The sequence below is a fragment of the Panthera uncia genome, chromosome F1 (assembly GCF_023721935.1).
Source record: "Panthera uncia isolate 11264 chromosome F1, Puncia_PCG_1.0, whole genome shotgun sequence".
Lineage (NCBI taxonomy): Eukaryota > Metazoa > Chordata > Mammalia > Carnivora > Felidae > Panthera > Panthera uncia.
The window spans coordinates 12,133,205-12,140,803 of NC_064813.1; the positions used below are offsets into that span (position 1 = coordinate 12,133,205).

Here is a 7,599-nt window from a genome sequence, read left to right on the forward strand (position 1 = left end):
TGTATTGCTGCCTAAGGAGTGGCGACAGTGATGAATAGAAAAACAAGATGTGGTATATCCATACAATGGAACATCATTCCTCCATATAAGAAGTATTGATACATGCTACAACACAGAGGGAGCCTGAGGACCTTCTGCTCTACGAAAGAAGCCAGACGCAAAAAGCCACATATTGTCTGATTCCATTTCTATGAAATGTCCAGGACAGGTAAATCCATAGAGACAGAAAGCAGACGAATGGTTGCCAGGGCCTGAGGGTAGAGGGGAAATGGGAATTGTCAAATGGTATGGCAATTTGGGGGGGGTAATGAAAATGTCCTGGAATTAGATCATTGTGAAGGTTGCACAACCTTACGGGTATACTAAAAAACACTGAGAGAACAAGCATGAGCAGGGGAGGGGCAAAGAGAGAGAGAGAGAGAAAGAGAGAGAGAGAGAATCAGAGAATCCCAAGCATACTCCGTGCTGTCAGTGCAGAGCCTGACACAGGGCTCGAACTCACAAACCTGAGCCGAAATCCAGAGTGCGATGCCTAACTGACTGAGCCACCCAGGCGCCCCTGAACTGTACTTTTTTTCTTTTTTAAATATGGAAGCTTCAGGAATTTGTGTGTCATCCTTGTGCCGGGGCCAGGCTAATCTTCTCTGTATCGTTCCCATTTTAGTATATGTGCCGCCCAAGCGAGCACTGAATTGTGCATTTAAATGGTGACTTTTACATGAATTATTTCTCAATTAAAAAATAAAGCCCACGTAATGTGTGTGAGCAGGCACAGGTGTGCATGTGAAGGAGAATGGATATATTCATCAGGTCATTGTGCAACACTTGTAACAAAAGAGAACTCTACATTGATAGCAGGGACTTGTGTCATATTCTGTGTTATTGTAACTGAACTCACGTGAGTTCACAGCGCGGCAAGTCCCAGATAGAAACTACATCAGGTGGAGTTGCCGCACAAAGTAAATTTATCTGCAGCACATACAGAGATCACCGGGAAAGGTTTCCAAAGCCGTAATTCCTCCAGCAAGGGTGGATGGGTTAGAAGGAACCCTCTTTAGGGTTAGAACGACTATTCAGATAAGGAAGCCTTGTCCTGGGATGTAGGGGCGGGCCTAAGGCTGCGCATGCGCCTTAAGGAAACAGGCCTATACATACTTTGTATATTATGTAAACGAGGTTTGTGCTCCTTCTTGGGCGGAGATCTTAGTATTATAATGAGGTACAGGTAGTTGTCAGTCATTCTAGTGGTCGCTCTATCTGCGCAGGCGCCAGTCAGGGGTTTTGCTCACTCCGGTCTGGGTGGTCCGGGCCTGCTGGAGGTCGCTATCAGTGGAGGGGCAGTTTCAGTTCCACTTGACCTGTATTAAGAGATAAGCTGGAGGGGCGCCTGGGTGGCTCAGTCGGTTAAGCTGCCGACTTAGGCTCGGGTCATGATCTCACGGTCCGTGAGTTCAAGCCCCGCATCGGGCTCTGTGCTTACAGCTCGGAGCCTGGAGCCTGTTTCGGATTCTGTGTCTCCCTCTCTCTGACCCTCCCCCATTCATGCTCTGTCTCTCTCTGTCTCAAAAATAAATAAACGTTGAAAAAAAAAATTAAAAAAAAAGAGATAAGCTGGAAAGAAGAGCTGAAGGAAAAATGTGGGACAAAGGTCGGTGAGTACCGGCAGGTGGGCGGTGAAGGTCGGGTCTTGGGGTCTAGCTGGTGACCTTGTTGAAAATCAAGTGTCAGAAAAACGGAAAATTAATTGGCAAGTCATAAAGATGACATTAGAAATGCTCCAAGTAGGTAGACTGAACTAATCTCAATGAGAAATGATTGACAAGCTCAGATTCCCTTTCCAAAGTGTCTCATCGCATTTCTGGAGTTTGCAGATACCTTGAGCTCCCCAAACTTGCGTGGGTCTCCTTTTCAAAATCACTGAATTAAAACAGATTCCCTCATACCCAGCACTGGAAGTAAATGAGCTCTGAAAGTTAATCGAATTGAAAAGCAACACTTCCTTAGCCAGCCCTCCTGGGATCTAGGCCTTGATGGGCAGCCCCACGTTCACCTGGCGCAAGCTCGGATATTCGTGTTCTGTGGGGTTTGACTTAACAGTCACACACTTGCCCAGTGCTCATTACACAGCCCACTTGAGACGTTGGTAAATTGCAGGTTAGGAGGAAAAAGCGGACTCATACGAGATACTTATTCTGCTTTTAAGTAGCAGTTACCAACCTCCAGATTCCAGAATCATTTCCTTCAGTTCCCCAAACTGCCAACCTAGCAAGATTAGGAGCCTCGGAAGAGAAAAGGAGTAGAGGAGGTGATGTGCATGTTAAACATTTCTTCTCACAGTTAATGAACTGCAGAGTTTCTATATCGAGTGGTCATGATGATCAAATACAAATATTTTTTAATTATTTTTATTTTATTATTATTTTTTTTACAGTGGAAGTCCTGTATATTGGACATCTGGCAAACAAGATCTTTCTCAATGCTTTCAGAGATCATGATTTGTAGTAACTGATAATTTTGCTGAGAGATGAATTTAAATTATTCGCACTTCAGAGTGGTAGGTTCTCTAGTGGTCTTCATTTGGGTAATAACTCTCATGAATTCATAATCTTCGTTATCTATGGAAAATACCTGTGGTGGTGATGGATGTGAAGAGAAAGTGAAAAGGCTTAAGGAAGTCCTAGTACTTGTGATTTGGAGGATTTCTATAGGCCTTTGGATGTATCCCTGATAGAAGCAACTGTCGCATCACAAACTTAGTACATAAGACACCGCGTACTTTGCTCACAAATTTGTAGGGTTTGGGCAGGGCATGGTAGGGCAGCTCATCTTGGCTCATGTGGCCTCAGCTGGGGTAGCTTGAGGGCTGGGGGCTGGGATCACCTGAAGCTCATTCGCCTCTGCCGGTTGACTTGTCTGCTGGTACCTCAGCTGCAGCCACCTGCTGAAGCCCATACACGTGGCCTCTCCATGTGGCTTGGCCCTCTCACATCATGGCAGCTGTCTTCCAGAATGAGCATCCCCAGGGAAGGAGGCAGAATTGAAAGTATTTTTATGACTTAGCCTTCACCTTTATGACTTCCGCTTAACTCTATTGGTTGAAACAGTTTAAAAAAAAAAGTCCATCCATGTTCAAGGGGAAGAGGCACAGACTCCATTACTAAATGGAGGAGTATCAATATCACTTTGTAAGATGAGCGTGTGAGATGAAATATATGGGGGCGGGCATCTTTTGAAAATACAACCTGCCGCATCAGCCCAAAACTACAAAAATTGAAACAACAGCGATTTATCATTTTTCACAGAGAGTCAACTTTCTGTGGTTGGCTGGGTGGTTCTTCTTCGGGTCTTGCTTGAATTCACAAGACTGTGTTTTGGTGAGAGGTCAGCTGAGGGAGTGTGCTCAGCCGAGACGGCAGGGCTTCTGTCTCCCAGTTTTTCACAGCATGTCAGTCTCAGGGAGCGATCCACAAGGGCAAAGGCAGAGGCCCTGGACTCCCACGTCGTTTCTGCCACATTTTGTTGGCCAAGGCAAGATACAGGGTGAGCCCAAATTTAAGATGTGATAAAACAGTCTACCTCATGATGAGAAGAGCCGACGAATACCACGGCCATCTTTTTCAATCAATACACATTGCCTTCTGGCCCCAATGATTGACTTTCTGTTCCCATGCAAAATAGGCTCACCTCTTCCCCCCAAAGTCTCATATCATTGTGGCATTAGGCTCTGGCTTGTAGTGAAAGATACCATCGTAAAATCATATTCAAGTGAGGATGAGGCTTCTTGGGTGTGGTTTTCAGGGTCTCCTCTAGTATGGTTCCTCTTGATTCAGAGACTTGTGAACTGAAAGAAGTTAACTGCCACCTCCCCTGTCCACTCCCACCCAACACACAAAGGTGAGACAGGGACAGGATAATCACCAAGGATACTTGCATTCCGAAAGGGGTGCAATGGGAAGTTATTGTTCATTGCAGATCTGAAATCCTGCCAGGTACACCTGCAACTTACTCTGGGGTCACAGGATATTCTTAGGGCCACTTAATGTCAAAAGTCTGAGCGCACTCTGTTTCTTGGAAGGCATTTTTTTCTTTCTTTTCAGGATTCTTAAGGAAATTTCAGTTCATTTTCTCAAGAATTCTTCCAGAATATGTCAAGATAGATGTCACACCCATTTTTTAAAATGATTCATATGTTGTAGGGAAAAAAATCCTTTTTAGCTCAGGGATGTTTTCTTCTATTATCTTCTTGGCTATTGTTCCTATACCTTTTTATTTATTTATTTTTAATGTTTGTTTATTTCTGAGAGACAGAGAGAGAGAGAGAGAGAGACAGAGAGAGAGAAAGACTGAGCACGAGCAGGGAAGGGAGAGAGGAAGACCTAGAATCTGAAGCAGCTTCCAGGCTCTGAGCTGTCAGCATAGAGCCTAATGCAGGGATCGAACCCACAGACTGTGAAATCATGACCTGAGCCGAAGTTGGACATTTGACCGACTGAGTCACCCAGGCACCCTGTTCCTATACTTTTTAAAAGGACTCTTTTATTGGAAAATCAACCAGTCAAATGTTGGTGCTCTGATTTTTACCTTCTATATTATTCATATTTAATCTATGTTCTTCTCCTCTGCTTTCTCAGAGAGCTTTTAAGAATTTTTCTTTCATATTACTGATTTTTTTTTCAGTATTAATTCTATTCTTTAATGGCTCTCTATTTCTGGCAAGTCTTTATCCCAAACAGTAGGGAGGTTCTGCTGTACTCCAAAGAGAACGTATGTTGAAGCCTAATGCATTATCACTCCAATTTAGTAGACTTTCAAGAACGTGGCTAAAATGTGTATGTGGGATTTTTGATATCTGAGAACATACCAGTGTTTTCTACATTCCCATTAAACTAGCAAAAACACAAAACTAGCAAAGACACAAAAGAACCCAACAACTCACCTCACGGAAAACCTCAAGGTATCCTCAAAGACAGAATTTGGGAAGACTTGCCAATAATCAAGAACAGCTGGGTGGATTTAGACCAGACCCCTCCAAGAAACGCTTGGAAAAAAGTAGGAAGATCAGTTTATCTTTCTCTTATTCTCTGTTTCATGACTAAAGACCAGGAGGTTAGTCACAGCTAATCTTGTTACAAGAAACAAAGACTCTAAAAGCAGCCCTTCAACTGTGTTGAAGAAAAACCATTCTTTTCTGTGGGACCTTCTGACCATCTGGCTTAGGCCTATCCTGAAGATTCTTAGCATACCCCTCATGGCCTGGAGCGAGCCCTGGCACGCAAGCCCGAGTGACGGGCTTCTGACTGCCAGCTGTGATCAGAGCTGCAAGTGGTAATAGTACCAGGTTACTTTGTGTGATGTACCCCATCTGTCATTTCTGAAGCTTCCGTAAAGTCATGGCAAAATTTATAGCTTTCAGTTCTCTGCTGTGCAGAGTTAAGCACTAGATGCTTATCCCGCGTATGGAAGGCGATAGGAAGGGGTAGAGAGTGTCCTCCTTCCCCAAGTCCCGACTGGACATGGTAGCTCTCCCATGTGGTAGGCATCATGAATCTTAGGAAGGTGACCAACACAGATGCAGCCGTGGGGGGACAGGAGGAGGAAACCGAACATGAGGAACCTATTCCTGGCCCTACGTGAGAAAGGACCTTCAGGAACTCTCAGAAAGAGCAAAAAACTCATGAGGAGAAATAATTTCCAGCTATACACCAAGGCCTAAAAGCCATGGCAATTTAGTCATTGAAGTAAATGTGACTTTAATCTGTAGTCAAAATTTAGTGAGGCCAGGATATTTGACTTACATATAAATGGTATTTCTAAAAGTGTCCAAGGCCAAAATCTTTTGTTGTCTGAAGTAAGACTTTTAGATATTCTTCCTTATTCCTTTAGTAAAATATTCCTTCATAAATAACGTAAAGGTAAACCAGCCCCTGCCTGAATGGAAAGTTCACGATTTCTAACTTTGTGAAGTTCCGGAACTAATGCAAAAAAACGGAGACAGAGAGAGCACGTGCAGGTAAACCTCAGGGAGCACAGCCCTGGAAATGTTAGGAATCGTTGGTGACGCTCTTCCTAAATCAATTTACAATAGTATGAGGAAAGTTACACCTTAGAATGTTTGCTTTATCTTTCTATTAATGTCACTTATTATATTGCATGTTTTATACTTTGTAGGTGTGATAAATAATATTTAGTATTGAGGTTACTGCATTGGACACATGGAGACAGGTCAGGTACTGACCAAATATATAAGCTTGGTCAAGTCTTTTGATGTCTCCTGGCCACAATTTTTTCAGCTGAAACAGCACGACAGGGTTTTGCATCAAAGACCCTTACCAGCTTTAATATTGTGTGGTTAAAATGGAAACTAAGACAAATAAATGTATGCTTTCAGAAAGATCAATTAGGTTGCTGAGTTCAAAGACACAAATCATATCTTAGATTCACATATTCCCTGGAAGCATATATACTTCCTTATACATAGCAGGTAATTAAGAAAATCTGTTTATGATATTTAAAATTTTTATGTGTTTGGTTTCTCAAATACATAGATAGACTGGGTTATTTAAAAGGCCCTTTCCAGCTCTATTATTCTACTAAAAACATAAATCAAGCCAAATAAATTGTGTAGTAGATCAATGAGATTTTCAATTCAAGGACAGAAGTCTTATCTTTGATCTATAAATTCCCTTCAAAGCCTCATATAATTCCTTCCATAGCAGGCACTCAAGCAAATCTCTCTAGATTATAGTTATTCATTTTGCTTTGTTTTTCAAGTAAATCTCCAACACTGTAATATGAATCACTTTCAAACCTCATTATTAATTATAATGTCTATTTCTAACTACCTAAATCTTATAAAGACAAGTACACAAATGGGAAATGGGTGAGAAAAATATTCTATCCCTTAATTGTCCTCAATGAGACTTACAGCTTTTCCATACTTTAGATTCCATGAGTAATAAAATTTAAAAGCCCAATACGAATCTAGGTTCATGTGCACTAACAGATGTCTCAGGTGTTCTGCCTTAAAATCAGAAAGACAAGAGTTCAAATCGCGAAGAGACTCCACGCATACATAACACAGCCTGTGGCACATGTTCCACTGTAGATTGAAAACTCATTGTTAACTTTGGGAAGCAACCCTGAAAAGGCAGATGGAATGGAAAGATGAGGTGACATTCTTTTTATAAACTTTAAAGTAGCACACATCACACAAAACACTTAAGAGTTTACGAGGGGGGAAAAAGGGCAGGGGAAAAGAAAATTCACACGCACCCTATATAAGCATGAAACTCTTAATGATACACATTAAATGGAAACACATGACTTTTGCTAATTCATTTGTACTTTATCCTTCTTTTTAATAGAAATTAAATTAGTCACTTAATGTACATAATGTAGTGTTTGTTTTCCAGTCTAGTTGCTTTTCAGCATTTTCTTTTGTGTCTCTTTGAATAACATGGGCAATGTTATTCATCATCAAGATGTGGTTTGATGAGTGAACAAAGTCAAACATCAACTATACTTAACAGAGGACAGAGGGGTCAGAGTTAATTTGTAGCTAACAACATGGAAAAAATAAAAAGAAGCACAGACCCACAA

At 41.8% G+C, this 7,599-nt stretch overlaps 1 non-coding gene across 1 annotated transcript; it reads right to left on the minus strand.

Annotated features, from left to right (window-relative positions):
* Positions 1-581: 581 nt before the first annotated feature.
* On the minus strand, positions 582-688 carry LOC125926086 (U6 spliceosomal RNA). The gene has a single exon (XR_007459008.1). It is a non-coding gene; the product is annotated as a U6 spliceosomal RNA (small nuclear RNA).
* Between the last annotated feature and the right edge of the window lie 6,911 nt (positions 689-7,599).